At 39.4% G+C, this 17,083-nt stretch overlaps 1 protein-coding gene across 1 annotated transcript in view; it reads left to right on the forward strand.

The window, feature by feature from the left end:
- Positions 1-16,847, forward strand: part of Ccdc198 (coiled-coil domain containing 198) — a 48,422-nt gene extending 31,575 nt beyond the window's left edge. Inside the window, exons 8-9 of the transcript XR_005092186.1 lie at positions 13,849-13,966; positions 16,488-16,847. The gene's annotated coding sequence lies outside the window, so the exon portion shown is untranslated. The remainder of the gene's footprint in view (positions 1-13,848; positions 13,967-16,487) is intronic.
- The last annotated feature ends 236 nt before the right edge of the window (positions 16,848-17,083 follow it).

Here is a 17,083-nt window from a genome sequence, read left to right on the forward strand (position 1 = left end):
CTAAAAGAAATGGACAATTTTCTGGATAGGTACCAAATACCCAAATTAAATCAAGACCAGATAAACAATTTAAATAGACCTATAACCCCCAAAGAAATAGAAACAGTTACTAAAAGTCTCCCCACCACAGACACACACAAAAAGCCCAGGACCAGATGGTTCCAGTGAAATTCTAGTAGCATTTCAAAGAAGAACTAATACCAATACTCTTCAAATTGCTCCACACAATAGAAACAGAAGGAACATTACCAAACTCTTTCGATGAGGCTACAGTTACCCTGATTCCCAGACCACACAGAGATGCAACTAAGAATTACAGACCAATCCCTCTTATGAACATTGATGCAAAAATATTCGATAAAACACTGGCAAACCAAATCCAAGAACACATCAAAAAATTATACACCATGACCAAGTAGACTTCATCCCAGAGATGCAAAGATGGTTCAACATATGAAAACCATATAAACAAACTGAAAGAAAAAAACCACATGATCATTTCATTAAATGCTGAAAAAGCCTTTAACAAAATCCAACACCCCTTCATGATAAAGGTCTTGGAGAGATCAGGAATACAAGGAACATACCTAAACATAATAAAGGCAATTTATAGCAAGCCAACAGCCAACATCAAAGTAAATGGAGAGAAACTCAAAGTGATTCCACTAAAATCAGGAACAAGACAAGGCTGTCCACTCTCCCCATATCATTTCAATATAGTACACCAAGTTCTAGCTACAGCAATAAGACAACAAAAGGAGATCAAAAAATTGGAAAGGAAGAAGTCAAACTTTCGCTATTTGCAGACAATATGATAGTATACATTAGTGATTTCAAAAATTTTACCAGGGAACTCCTACACTTGATAAACACCTTCAGTAATGTGGCAGAATACAAGAATAACTCAAAAAAATCAGTAGCTCTCCTATATACAAATGATAAATGGGCTGAGAAAGAAATCAGAGAAACATTACCCTTTACAATAACCACAAATAATATAAAATACATTGGGATAACTCTACCTAAGCAAGTGAAAGACCTGTATGACAAGAACTTCAAGTCTCTGAAGAAATAAATTACAAAAAATATCAGAAAATGGAAATATCTCCCATGCTCATGGATAGGTAAGATTTACATAGTAAAAATGGCAATCTTACCAAAAGCAATCTACAGATTCAATGCAATCCCCATCAAAATCCCAATACAATTCTTCACATACCTGGAAAGAAAAATACTCAACTTCATATGGAAAAACAAAAAAAACAGGATAGCTAAAACAATCCTGTGGTGGTATTTTCTTTGTGCACCCCAATAAAGTTTATCTGAGGATCAAAGGAAAAAGCCAACCACTAAAGTAGACTAGAGGTCAGGCAATGGTAGCACATGCCTTTAATCCTATCACTCAGGAGGCAGAGATCCATTTGGATCTCTGTGAGTTCAAGGCCACACACGGGGAACAGAGCCAGGCATGGTGACACACGCCTTTAATTCCAACATTAGTTAACTATAAAGGTCTGGAGGTCTATACAGACAGACAGGAAGTCATGTAGCTGGGCAGAGAGAGGAAATGAGATGGCAAAACAGGCACATAGACATGGGTAAACAGGAAACAGGGCTCTTTGGAGACTGAGGTATCGGTAAGGTGAGTTTGTGGCTTTTCCTATTCCTCTGATCTCTCAGATTTTTACCCCAATATCTGGCTCCAGGTTTTTTTTTTTATTAATAAGAGCATTTAGCAATTCATCTTACATTTGGTGGCCCAATGTTTTTGGCAAGAGTTCACTAAAAAGCTGCTTGTGGCCTTACAGGCCTCTAGCTCAGGCCTGAGTTGCATGGCTCAGGCCTGAACTACACATGGCTAGAGTTTCTTTGGCTTTTTCTCTCCTGGTGGGTGGTGGGGTCTCTCTGGATTCCCATCTCAGACTGCTACCATACTAGGTAGCTGCTGTGAAATTCCCTCACACTTCTACTCTTCTACAAAGTCAACAGACTTGATGAGTCAGTTAAGATATCTTGAAGGGAGGAATTAGTTAAAAGAGAAATTTTTCCCCACATTAAAAAATGGGAAACATTTTTACAATTGAGGGAATTTGGTCTCTGTTTGATAACACATTAGGCAGTCTGAAAATAGAACAATTAAATAAAAAGATAATTAATGTTGATGGGATTTACATAACATCAATTATGTGTATTATTTGTTTGATCATTTATATTTTAGCATTAAAAAGGTTGGTCAATTTGAGTGACAAGATAAAAGTTTTAGAAAATCCTGTTAAAATGGTTTAGAGAGAAATTCAGACCCAGACAGAAGAATGTAAAGGTGAACCTATCTCAACATTGAATTATATGATTACAGAGAAACAGCCTAAGGTTTCCAGACAGCAAACATTAATCTACCTGGTAACCTTACAGGAACTGCCAAATGCTCAAGGGTATGTATGAGCTAAATGGACTCCAGTGGAAATGTTAGATTTGAGGATATTCAAGAAGCTATAGTATCATATGGTATGCATTCTCCATTTGTAAATCTCATGGTCAACTTGTAATAGAATTATCCCTCAGGACTGGAAAGATTGGAGAATCTGGTTTAAAGAGGAGGCTAAAACTATAGAACAATGATGTAGGACTAGAGGCATGGACATTTCCTAGGATCAACTTTTTGGAGAAGGTGATTATGCTGATATACAAATACAATGTTTATGTGATAACCAAACCCTAATTCTATGCCACATGGCAGCCATGAATGCGTAGGACAGAATTGAAGAAGCAGAGAAGATAATTGACACTTACGAAAGTTATACAGGACCCAAAAGAACCCTTCACAGATTTCTTACAAAGGCTGTCTTCAGCAGTAAATAGAATGATGCAAAATTCAGAAGATAGACAGATAATTGAATCTTTAGCTTTTGGGAACACTAATGCAGCATGAAGAGGGTAATTAGGCTATTAAAGGCAAGATCAGCATCCTTGGAGGATTGGATGAGGGATACAATTAATATTGAATCTTAGGTCCATGATGATACATGGACAGGAGAGGTTATTTCAAGAGGGTTGAAGAATAATGTCAGATGCTTTAATTGTGGCAAACAAGGTCACCTAAAAAGGGACTATAAACAGGGCATTCCCAGAAACAATGTTTCTTCAAGGAACAATGGCAACAGAAAGCCTCTCCCTTCTAGATTATGCAGGTGTGATAAAGGCAAACGTTGGACTAACCAATGTAGATCAACAAGGGACAGACAAGGTAATCCTTTGCCTTTGCCATTGGGAAACTCCCTGAGGGGCTGGCCTCTCCCAGGCCCCATGGCAAATCCAGTTCAGTCCTTTCCTACCATCACAGAAGAAAACCCTTCTCAGAGCAATTAAATAATCAAATGCCTATTGTAATAAACGATACTACTCAGGATGATACTACATACTACTCAGCTATAGCAGAGAGAACAGAAAATTCAGGAGAAACCATAAAGCAAATTTTTTTGGAAACTTCTATAAATGAACAAAAACAAAAATTAAAAATACAAATAAATGACGTTCTCATGGAGGATCTTGTAGACATAGGTGAGGATATCACAATTACACCAGAACCTTGGCATCTAAATGGGCCTCTTCAGGAGGTAAATGTTCAGCTTTTAGAGGTGTGAACATTATCTCAAGTGAAACAGAATGCAAGAAGGGTCAAATGTATAGAGCCAGAAGGACAGAGAAGAAAATTAAAGCCATATGTGGCTAATATAGCTAAGAATTTATGGGGCCATGATCTATTATAACAATGTAACAACATTCCTCCAACCTCAGAAACAAGCCATAAGCTAAGACATGTTTCTGAGTGAAATATTAGGAGGTATAATAAAGAGCAGTCACTGGCCATCCAGATTGTACAAGAACAGGGCACAACAGCTGCTGATCTGCCAAAGACACCAACAGCCATACCTTTAAAATGGTTAACAGAAAATCCTGTATGGGTTCAGCAATGGCCTTTAACAACAGAGAAACTGCAGGCCTTGGAAAAGCTGGTACAAGAGCAGTTAAATGCTCAGCATATTGAAGAATCAACCAGCCCTTGTAATTCTCCTGTATTTGTTATTAAAAAGAAATCTGGTAAATGGAGAATGGTAACAGACCTAAGAGCAATGACAAGGTAATTTAGCCAATGGGCTCTCTACAATCTGGAATTCCTTTGCCTACTTTGTTACCTAAAGGATGGCCTCTTATAGTTATCAATTTAAAAGACTGTTTCTTCTCATTACCCTTCCAAGAAAAAGACAGAGACAAGGAAAGGAGAGGACAGGCAGAGAGGAGATGCCAGCTGCTGCCATGAGAAGCAAGATGTGAAAGTACCAGTAAGCCACAGCCATGTGACAATTTATAGATTAATAAAAATGGGTTAAGTTATAAGAGCTAGCTAGCAAGAAGCCTGCCTTAGGTCATACAATTGGTAATTAATGTTAAGCCTCTGAATGATTATTTTGTAAGCTGCCATGGGACCTTAGGGGCCAGGCAGGACCAGAGGAAAGCAGGACCATGGGGCCTGCGAAGGACCAGAGAAACCTTCTGACTACACAATCCTGTACAATAAAGCAACTACTGGAGGCATCACCATCCCTGACCTCAAGCTCTACTACAGAGTTTGTTATTGGCATAAAAACCAACATGTGGACAAATGAAATCAAATTGAAGACACTGACATTAATCCATACACCTATGAATACCTGATTTTTGACAAAGCCGCCAAAACTATACAATGGAAAAAAGAAAATGTCTTCAACAAATGGTGCTGGCATAACTGGATGTCAACATGTAAAAGATTGCAAATAGACCCATATCTATTGCCATGCACAAAACTCAAGTCCAAGTGGATCAAAGACCTCAACATAAATCCTGTTGCACTGAAAATGATAGAAGAGAAAGTAGGAAGTAGTCTTGAACACATTGGCACAGGAGACCACCTCCTAAATATAACACCAGTAGCACAGACACTGAGAGCAACAATTAATAAATGGGACCTCCTGAAACTAAGAAGCTTTTGTAGGACAAAGGACACAGTCAATAAGACCAAACGACGCCTACAGAATGGGAAAAGACCTTCACCAACCCCACATCTGACAGAGGACTGGTCTCCAAAATATATAAAGAACTCAAGAAACTAGACAGCAAAATACCAAACAATCCAATTTAAAAATGGGCTACAGAGCTAAACAGAGAATTCTCAACAGAAGAATCTCAAATGGCTGAAAGACATTTAAGGAATTGCTCACCATCCTTAGTCATCAGGGAGATGCAAATCAAAACGACTCTGAGATACCTTCTTACACCTGTCAGAATGACTAAGATCAAAAATACTTATAACAGTATTATTATGTTGGAGAGGATGTGGAGCAAGGGGAACACTCTTCCACTGTTGGTGGGGATGCAAACTTGTACAACCACTGTGGAAATCAGTATGGTGGTTTCTCAGAAAATTGGGAATCAATCTACCTCAAGACTCAGCTATACCACTCTTGGGCATATACCCAAGGGATGCTCAATCATCCTTCAAGGACACATGCTCAACTATGTTCATAGCAGCATTATTTGTAATAGCCAGAACCTGGAAACAACCTAGATGCCCCTCAACTGAAGAATGGATAAAGAAAATGTGGTACATATACCAATGGAGTACTACTCAGCAGCAAAAAAACAATGACATCATGAAATTTGCAGGCAAATATATGGAACTAGAAAATATCACCCTGAGTGAGATAATCTAGACTCAGAAAGACAAACATGGTATGTACTCACTCATAAGTGGATACTAGATGTAAAGCAAAGTATAACCAGATTACAACCCACAGCTCCAGAGAGACTAGCTAACAAAGAGGACCCTAAGAGGGATGCATAGGGAAATAGATGAGATCTCCATGAGTAAACTATGTGTGTGAGGGAGCAATAGAGGGTAGGGGATGGGGGGTGAGAACATAAGGGAACCGAATGGTCCAGCTGGAACAGGAACAGCGTGGGAGAGCAAGGAAAGAGATACCATGATAGAGGGAGACATCATGGGTAGGGAGAAATCGGGTGCTAGGGAAGTTCCTAGGAATCCACAGGGATGACCCTAGCTTAGACTGAAAGGACACATGCTCAACTAGCAATTGGTGGAAAGGGTGCCTGAACTGGCTTACCCCAGTAATCAGTTTGGTGAATGCCCTAACTGTCATCAGAGAGCCTTCATTCAGTAACTGATAGAATCCACAGCCAAGCACCAGACCAAGCTCCAGGAGTCTAGTCAAAGAGAGAGAAGAGGGGTTCTATAAGCAAGGGGTATCAAGATCATGATGAGGAAACCTACAGAGACAACCAAACCAAACTAGTTGGAACTCAGGAACTTTAGATCAACAGCTGTGGAGCCTCCACAGGACTGGACGAGGCCCTCTGCATAAGAGAGACAGTTGTGTAGCTTGATCTGCTTAAGGGGACCCCTGGCAGTAGAATCAGGATCCATCTTTGGTGCATAAGCTGGCTTTTTGGAGCCCACTACCTCTAGTGGGACACCTTGCACAGCCTTGATGCAGGGAGAGGGGCTTGGACCTGCCTCAACTGAATGTACCAGGTTCTGCTGACTCCCCATGGGAGGCCTTACCTTGTCAGAGGAGGGAATGGGGGTTGGGTTGGAGGGGAATGCTGAGGGGTGGGAGGAGGGAAGAGAGGAGGATCTCTGGTTGTTATGTAAAAATGAATAAAAAATTTCTTAATTAAAAACAAAAGACACAAATGGCTAGAGATAAAAGAACAAGATAGACAACACCAGCACTGAAAGACAAAACAACCCTCTCGCATAATCATAGTAGTGTAGACAAAATAGACTGAAGGGCCTGTAATAGGCACACTCACTATTAGTAGCTCAAGTATGCAATCTCTCAATTTGGCAAGAAGAGAAGTATTTCACACCTCACTCGTGTGAAATCTACCCCACAAGGAATCTGTCATGACAGTGGACATCCCAACTTTGAGAAGGTAGAATTGAGCACTTTGGTGGCATCACACGGAGCCAACAAACAGTTTCCCAAAAAAAAGGTCTCAAAGATTTAATAAAAGCAAGTGTTCATGAGCAGGTGCACAGCAAGGAACTAGAGGTGACATGCCACCCATCTGTAAGGCACACCCTTGGTGTGACTCTATCCAAGCACAATGTGACAACAATTGAGAGGTTAAAGGGGTTTGGAAGCTCATTGCTTCTAGAAATGATTTCATTTTGCTCCAGAATTTATCAGAGAAAAACTTTAAATTTGGGAGTTCCAGAAATGAAGAAAAAGATGCCGGCATCCAATCCAAGTCACAGTAAGGAAGGTTACTTTAGTAGTGTTCTGTTCTTTCAATCCCTTACTGAAAAGTCAACGCTTCAAAAGGTCTAGGGCTGCAGGTTGGGCTCAGTGATAATGTGCTTGCCTAGGATGCACAAGGCCCCGTGTTGATCCCCATGACCAATCAAAAATATTAGTCCCCAGCCACAAAGTCCTACAAAATATACCCCAAAGCTGCTCGGACTTCAGATAAATATGGGACAGCTGAGCACAAATTGCCAAAAGTGAATCTAAGAACCTGGTCATCCACCCTCTGTCCCCCCACATGGGAGGGGCAGAGATTCCCACAGCCCTCACATGTGACCAATTTTTATTCATACTGATTCAGTTTATTGGTAAATGTGTTCATAACTCTTTGAAGAGGGAGGAGGGAGAAAGATGGCTTCGTAGTTTGAAAGCACTTGTTGCTCTTGCACAGGTCCTGGCTTTGGTTCCCTGTAGTGGGTAGCTGTTCCAGCTTTGACCTGGAAGTACTACCCCCATTGAGGCTTCAGTAACTGTCACGCCTACAAGGCAGGGCTGAGACAGGAGCCCTTAAGACCCAAGATCCGGATGTGCCGGCTCTCTTGGTCTGTATCCTGGATGCTGGAGGTAGATCGAGCGGAGTTCTCCAGAGAACACTGCTGGACTGTGCTACACCTTTCCCAGACCCTGTAACCTATCCCTTTACTTGTAAGTTACCCCACCAAATCAACCTCCCTTTTAACTACATGGAGTTGCCTTAATACTACAGTTTCCCAAATCCACATTGAACAGTTCAAAACCACCTGTAACTCCTCTTCTGACACACTCCTCTGGCCTCTGCAGATACCTACATGAACATAGTGCACATATATACATCTAGGTAAAACATTCACATATTTATTCATAAATCTAAAATAGTAATAACAAAAATTATTTGGAAAGACTTCCCTTTTGTACTAAGTGTATGTCCAACATGTCACACATTTACATACACAAACCATCACTATCCACCCCTGACTTCAAAAAGAAGCAGGAACCTGAATACTGTCTAGAACTGGATGCAGGAAATAACCTGTGTCCACCTCTGACCACTACTACAAAGTATCTTGTTCTCTGTGAAATTCAATGGTAGTTCCACATATTGAGGCTTTAGTTTTTTGCAATCATTTCACCAGTTGAATGGGGCTTGTTTTTGTTTTGTGTTTCTTCTTTTTAAAAAGTTTAGTAAGAACTAAACACTCAAAGATGCCACATAAATATGTAAGAGCACTCAAGTTCCTCTGAGAGCCCTCTGCTGGCTATTTCATGATGAATATTTCTTAATTAAAAAATAAATAAAATTGGTCACACAAAAAAACATTGGAAACAGCAAAGACTTTTTAGTAACTTCCTGCTCTAACTCTGCTGCCTCACCTGTTTCTCTCTGGTCTGCTTGCTGCCCTGGGTCCGAATCAGCTGACAGGCATACTCCCATTGCTTTTTCTTGGAAAGCAGGCAGGCAGATCCTGCTCTGATCTGTCTTGCTCTAGGTTGCTTCCACTTATTTCATTATTATTTGCAAAGTTTCTATTATCTAAATTATGACTTCTTTCCTGGATTAATATTTTGGAGATAGTCCTAAATATGGGCTATCAAAGGCATACCAAGCCTTTAAAATAAGATGTAATTTCCAGGGGAGTAATTAGAGGCAGAAGTATTGAGCCATGCCCAGTTATTACAAAGTACTTCCCCAACGGAGTAAGCTATGAACATGTCAGGACAAGATGCATTGCCCACGGAGTTCTAAAGGCAGAATTCATCCCCACAACTTAATCCCCCTCCCTCGGGTCCACTTTTAATCTTTTTAGTATTCCTATTTCCTCTGCAGAATCTGTTAGGCTACTCTGTACCTTTTCCTGTCCCTGTAGGCAACAATCTTCTATGTAAATCTTGGAAAATAAAGTATCTGCCCACATGTCTGGGTTTCTGAAATGTCTTATCCTCCTCTAATTTTATGGTGATAAGTCAGTCTACAATAGAGTTGATTGCAAACAGTAGCAGAGATAGATTAGCTAAAGGGGTTTTTGACACCTGAAAACAAGTCAATAAAGATTGGCCTATGAGAAACATCATGCACCGAAGGGTATGATTATGCTAAACAAAATGACATCAGTGGAAAGACATGAAATGTCAAAGCTTGGGATAGGAACACACAGCAGATACAGTCAATAAAGATCAGAAATATTTGAAATTTAAAGTGAGTGTCTCTACCAGTGTTTCAGTCTAGCAGGTAAGATTGGAGAAACCCTTGCTATGACATATTCACACGAGACCCTGAGCAGACCTCCTCAAATAAAAGTACCTGGTCGTGAGAAAGCAGGCAGGGGCAGTGGTGAGGCAACAAGAATGATGTGGTTTCATTTCCACTTGGCCAAAAGCTGACTGATCCTCAATCACAAATCTTCAATCCAGGGTCCAGGACTCAAGACCAGGCAAATAAGAATAGAGACAGGCAGGATAGCCCTGCTTCAACCTTGATGCACTCTCCTACTCTTGACAGTTCAATTGTGATTTCTTAGATCACCTCAAAACCTAGCCCTTGGTAGCCTAGCTGGTGGCCAGTGAAGTAGGGGATCTAATGGAGGATGTAAATATGAGATGACATGTCTTAGTCATCCCTATTTTCTGTTTAGCTTTATGTTTAAAGAACAATAATTGAACACTCCATCATAAAAGACAAGAAAAATTTAAATATATGTTGTGAAGCAAAGCATGAAAAATAAAACCTATTACAACTTAATATGTTGTATCAGAAATTTAAAGTTACTGTTTGTCACTTGTGGATGTATAATGATCCTCGGAACCTGCAAAGGGACTAGAAGTGTGTATTAGTTACTTCTCTCACTGCTGTGAGAAAATCCCTAACAGAAGCAACTAGGTACCACTTCATACCTGTTACAAAGGTTAAATTTGAAAACACCAAATTTTTTAAGAATGTAAAGCAGTTGAATACTCTCACTGTTGATGTTAAGGAAAATAGGACAGTCAGGACAGTTTTGTCTTTTCGTGTCTCTCAAACTAGATATACTCTTTGTAAATAATCATATTCCTTGGGGCGTAACCAAATGAAGTGAAAACTATGTAAACACAAAAGCCTTCATACAGATTATCATAAAAGCCTTACTAATAATTGTCAAAACTTGAAAGCAAACAAAATGTTCTTCAGTCACTTGAATGGATAAACAAACTAGTATATCTAGACAATGGAAATATTAAGCATTAAAAAGAAATGAACTAATAATTCATACTTAGTCACAGTTCAATGCATATTATTAAGTTAAAGAGGCCTACCTGAAAAGGTTATATGCTATTCAGTTACAATTATATAAGCTCCTGGGAAAGGTAAATCTTCAAAAACAATGAAAAAAAGCTAGTTGCCAAGGGATGGAGCACAAAGATTGTTTAGGACCATAAAATTATTCTTTATACATATTTATTATACATTTGTCAAGCCTGTAGAATTTATACAACTCAAATTGAACCCTAATATCAATTTAAGATCTGGGTGACAATTGTTTTAATGGTACAGATGTTAATAGTACTGTGTGCATGTGTGGGGACAGAGCATACATGGGAACTCTATATTTTCTTTTTGTTTTTTTTCCTTTTATTGAAAATATTTTCTCATATAATATATCCTTATTATCATTTCCCCTCTCTCTACTCCTCCCAGATCCTTCCCACCTCCCCCTCCCTCTGGATCCACTCCTTTTCTGTCTTTCATTAGAAGATGAAGCAAAATCTGTCATATCAAAGTGGGACATGGCAACCCAACTAGAGAAAAAACAACCCAACTAGAGAAAAAGTCCCAAGAGCAGGCACAGGAGTCAAGAGACCCACTCGTTCTCATCGTCAGGAGTCCCATCAAATCACTGAGCTAAAAGCTGTCATATGTACACAGAGGACCTCCTGTGCTTGCTGCTTCAGTCTCTATGAGCACATATGCACCTTGCTTAGCTGATTCAAAGGGCTAATTTCTGGTGTCCTCCATTTCCTCTGGCTCTTACAATCTCCACTGGATTTCCTGAGCTCTGAGGGGAGGAATTTGATGGAGACCTCCCATTTTTATTCTATCTCTGCATAATGTCTGGCTGTGGGTCTCTACATCTGTTCCCATCTGTTGCCAGAAGAAGCCTCTCTGATGATTCAAGTTGTAATACTGAGCTGCAGTAATAAAAACTGCATGGTATTGACATAAAAACAGACATGTTGATCAATAGAGTCAAATTGAAGACCCAGGCATAAATCCACACACATATGAACACCTGATTTTTGATAAAGCCAGAAACATATACTGGAAAAAAGACAGCATCTTCAACAAATGGTGCTGGTCAAACTGGATAGCTGTATGTAGAAGAATCCAAACAGATCCATAACTATCACCCTGCACAAAATTCAAGTCCAAGTGGATCAAACACTTCAAAATAAAACCAGATACACTGAACCTGACAGAAGAGAAAGTGGGGAATAGCCTTGAATGCCTTAGCACAGAATATACATTTCTGAACAGGACACCAATAGCACAGGCACTAAGATCAACAATTAATAAATGGAACTTCATGAAACTGAAAAGCTTCTCTAAGGCAAAGGACACAGTCATTCAAACAAAGCAGCAACCTACAGAATAGAAAAAGATTTTTACAAACTCAACATATGATACAGACGATCCAAAAAAAAAAAAAAAGAAAGAAAGAAAAGAAAAGAAAGAAACTCAAACTAGATATCAAAAAACCAAATAAACAAGCCGGGCAGTGGTGGCACATGCCTTTAATCCCAGCACTTGGGAGGCAGAACCAGGTGGATCTCTGGGAGTTTGAGGACAACCTGGGCTACAGAGTGAGTTCCAAGAAAGGCGCAAAGCTACACAGAGAAACCTGTCTCGGGGGAAGAAAAAAAAACTAATCTAATTTTTTAAATGGGGTACAGATCTAATCAGAGAATTCTCAATAAAAAAAAATGGCTGAGAAACATTTAAAGAAATGTTCAACATCCTTAGCCATCAGCAAAATGAAAATCAAGATTAGAGATTTCATCTTGTACCTGTCAGAATGGCTAAGATCAGTAACAGAGTGACAGCTCATGATGGCAAGGATGTGGAACAAGGGGAACACTCCCCCATTGCTGGAGAGAGTGCAAACTTGTACAGCCACTAGGAAAATCAATATGGCAGTGCCTCAGAAAATCAAAAATCAATCTACCTCAAGACACAGGTATACCACTCTTGGACATATAGTCAAAGGACACTCCATCTTACCACAAAGACACTTGCTCAACTATGTTCATAGTGGCTTTCATAATTTCATAGTGGCAATTCATAATTGCCATAAACTGGAAACAATCTAGATGTTCCTCAACAGAAGAATGGATAAACAAAATGTGGTACTTTTACACAATGGAGTATTACTCAGCTGTTAAAAAAATGACATCATGAATGTATGTATTCACTCCTAAGTAAAAATTAGCCATTAACTAAATAATAACCAAGCTACCATCCATAGACCTATAGAAGTTAGGTAAAGATGAGGGGTTTAGGGGAGACACATAGATCTCCCTGGGAGGGGGAAATAGAAAAGACTTTGCCAGGCAGTGGTGGCACACGCCTTTAATCCCAGCACTTGGGAGGCAGAGGCAGGCGGATCTCTGTGAGTTCTAGGCCAGCCTGGTCTCCAAAGCGAGTTCCAGGAAAGGCACAAAGCTACACAGAGAAACCCTGTCTCGGGGAAAAAAAAAAGACTTTACAGGCCAACTGGGAGTGGGTGGGGACAGGAGGTGAGCATCAGAATGGGGATGAGGAGTGAGACAGTGCAGGTAGACACAGCTGGAATTGGTGGGATTTGGGGGGTAGTATGGAAACCTAGTGCAGAGGAAAATGCCTAGAATCTATGAAAGTGATCCTAATGAGGACTCCTTGTTGGTCTTAATAAAAACCCAGAGTCAAATTTCAGGGTAAATGTTGAAAGATCAGAGTGACAAAGGAGCAAGCCACAACTACCTCTTACCTTGCCAACTCCTCAGCCTGAAAGGGGGCTGAGCTCCTGTCTCCTCCTGCCTTGTATTTCTCTCTCTGCCAAGCCATATCACTTCCTGTCTCCACCTCCCTAATGCTGAGACTAAAGGCATGTGCCTCCCAAGCACTGAGATCAAAGGCAAGAGGTCCTGAGGTATGAGATCCTCAATGCTGGGATTAAAGGTGTATGCCACCATTGCCTGGCCTCTATAGTTAACTAGTGGCTAGCTCTGCACTCTGATTTTCTGGCAAGCTTTTTTATTAGATCACAAAATATCACAACTCCTAATAATAGGGGATATGGAGTCTCAACTGGCCATCTCTTGTTGCCAGGAACTCTGTATTTTCTACTGTTTTCTTAGGGGAAACCCAAAATTACTCGAGAAGATAAATTTTATTTTTACAAGTCAGTTGTTATTACATATAAAGAGCTCAATTATCAAAGTGGAAACAACCAGAGAAAACATTTATGGACCTTTTTTTTTCTTTTTCTTTAAGCAGGGAGCCATGTAATACAGGATGGCCTTAGACTCACTATATAGCAGGGATAAGCCTTGAAATCTCAAACCTTCCACTTCCCATGTGCTAAGATCACAGGTACCACCGCACTTGACTTAAAGTAAGTCTTTTAAAAGATTTGTATTATTTTAATGATGCATATATGTGAGGATATGTGGAGAGGTTATGTGCATATTAAATACAGGTACACGTGGAGTATGGAAGATGGCATCAGATCCCATAGAACTAGAATTACAGATGATTGTGAACCATCTACTATGGGTACTGGGAACGAACCTCAGGTCCTCTACAAAAGTAGCATGAGCTCCTGGCTGCTGAATCGTCTCTCCAGTGTTTCTGGTAACTCTTAAACACAGAATTTTGACTATAAAGTCAATTATACACTGAGAGACAGGAATAGGCAAATAAGTAAAAGATATGGTTGATATATACGCACTCTACTGGTTTGTTTTCTGAAGACCCAGACTAATACAGAGAACAAAGGTAGACTGTTGTCCATAGCAACAGCAATAGTCAGAGAACTGTCATTATGCTGATTCCCTGAGCTCTAGTTCCAGCAGAGCAACATAAAGAGGCACATAGTGAGTTGTATTTGAGGAAAAGAACACTAAAATTATGGAATTCTGATGTTATATGGGTAAGCTTGTCTGCCCTCTACCCAGATAAGAGACACTGTCTTTGTCTTCCAAAACTGTTCACTATACAACCATCTTTGAGAAGATAGGACAAGCAGAGTGCAGGTTTGCTTGCAACATATAAACTCAAGGGTCTCATGGAAGACTGTGATGATGAGTATATTAATTATCCTAATCTAATCTACATGCACTGCACACATGGGTTGAAATGTTACACTGAAATTCTAAAACATGTACTACTGTGAGTCTTTTTTTTTTTTTTAAATGAAAAGAACAACTTGGCAAGGAGACAATAAGCCAAACCTAGAAGACAGGATAATGTATGAGATAAATGATCCAGTTTATACAACAAATGCCAATTTAAAAGGTAGAAGGAGAAAAAATTGTTATGGACTAAAAAGACTTGGGGAAATGATGTAGTGTAAAGTATGTTTGATCCTAAACAAAACAATTTTAGGATAATTTTAAATGACAGATATTTAAGCATGGGCAGAAATTATTTTTGAGTTATGGTAGCACAAGATTGTTTTCTAAAATTCTTACATGAGTTACTTGACTATGACATGGGTTGGCATGTGCTTTAATAAAAACTGAGGGAGAAAAATGAAACCAGTTTGACAAACACTATTAATTATTAAAACTGGATAGACTACATAAACATGAACATTATTTTATATAATTTTGAAATTTTCTATTTAGTTTCATAACTAAATAAAACTATGATTTTTAAGATAAAAAAGAAATTCATTACAAAACTAGTAGTCCTAAGGGAACAGGTGCTTTAATTCAGACTCTAGTGAAGCATCTCAGAACTTCTGAAGCCCCTTCCAAAAAGCTGATCTGCATTTTCCTTGTTAATGTAATGCTTCATAACCTTTGTTCATTAAGAAAGAGTTCTCACTGGAGTAAAAGTGAGGAAGGAAGGGTAAGAAAGCAAGGGAAATGAGGATGGGAAGGAGAGTAAGTTCTACTGAAAGGAGACAGGAAATGGAGGAGGACGGGAGAGGAGAGTAAGTTCTACCGAAAGAAGGGAAATGAGGGGGAAGGGGACTGGTGAACAAAAGAACCAAAACCCAAGGTTTGTTTGATTTGGGTTTTTCTCTAAGTCCCATTCTGAAACAAAATTTGGCCAGTTTTCTTCTCGTGTCCTCTTATCACTAGTTACTCTTTCAACGAATTCTTTCATACCAGGCATTGTGCAAAGAGCAGGAGCAGATGAATAAAAGCAAATGCCTTCTCTCTTGCTGTGGCTTTTATAGTGGTGAGGAGGCATCCATTAATATAAAGCCACACAGTTGTGTGGCTACCAACTGGAACAAATGCTGTTAAAACAATACATTTCTGTATGAGCAAATAATGCAATTCAGAAGCAAAGACAACACTCCTAAGTAAATGACCTTGTTGTTACTTAGGCAAAAAATGTAAGTAGGTCTGCTGGCTTGACACTTTCATGCATGGCAGTGTCTATTTTCTTCAATAACGTCCTCCTGGGAAGGAAAAGAAACTCCTAATAGAAACTGTTGCCCGACACAATGTTTTATTGCACAAACACTGAATTTAAGTCAGAGTCTGAGAACTTCTATGACACTTGCTATCTGGGTAATCATACAAGTGTCACTCTCGTCTCCTTCTCCTTATCTAGTGGTAATAAGGTCATTTACCACTGGGTGACTTATGAAGACTTAATGTAGTAGTAAATGTGAAAGCATTCCATGCAGCTGATTAAGTATAAGCTTATTGATCATTTGTTTTCTTTCTGCTTACTCATCTGACTTTGTTCCATGAGGAACACTGAAGGGAACAGACAAACTATCGAATCCCTGCCCTCAGCCTGTCCCTAGTCACCTCAGTCTTGCTTAATAAAAATAGTCAGCAAGGCTTACTATTACTTTTCTGCCTGAAGGCCTGGCATGTCCGTGGCATCTGGAAAGCAGTTTGCTGCTGTCTGGTCTTGTAAGGTTCTAGTTTTGTTCTCCCCTCTTCCAGGACACTGTGTTGGTGGACAAATTGACACATAATATAGATGACTGAAGGCATTGGCAGTCTTCAAGCATTAAGACACTAACCTGCTGATCAAAGCCTTGAGAGGTCATAACAGCCAATTCAGTACTGCATACCAACTGTCGAACACCAGCAATGGCCACAGCTTAAGGACTCTTGTATTCTCAAGTGAGAACATGCTGATGCAGTTTCTTGTGCAGCTACTTGGGCTACCTACTCCTGAACCCACAGCATCTTATTGTATTAGAAAGTAACTGCTCAAAGAATGATGGGTAAGTATCAAGACGGAAAAAAAACCTATTCAAATGACATAAAATAATTAAACCTTTTATTTTGCAAATTTTCCATCAATTGAAAATTACTTCAAAATTAAGTTTAGAAAGGTATATATTCTGTTCTCATAAACTGGAAATTAAAAATAATATCACCACTCATTTGCTGTGCTGAAGAAGTTCCAACTTCTTTAATAACAAAGAAGTGTAGGTAGATTAAATGTAAAATGAAAGATTTAATTTTCATAAATAAGCAGTAGGCATTCAACTTGGGGGAGAGAGCTGCATAAAGAGTATCTGTAACTCAAT

This window comes from Peromyscus leucopus, chromosome 9, assembly GCF_004664715.2.
Source record: "Peromyscus leucopus breed LL Stock chromosome 9, UCI_PerLeu_2.1, whole genome shotgun sequence".
Taxonomy (NCBI): domain Eukaryota; kingdom Metazoa; phylum Chordata; class Mammalia; order Rodentia; family Cricetidae; genus Peromyscus; species Peromyscus leucopus.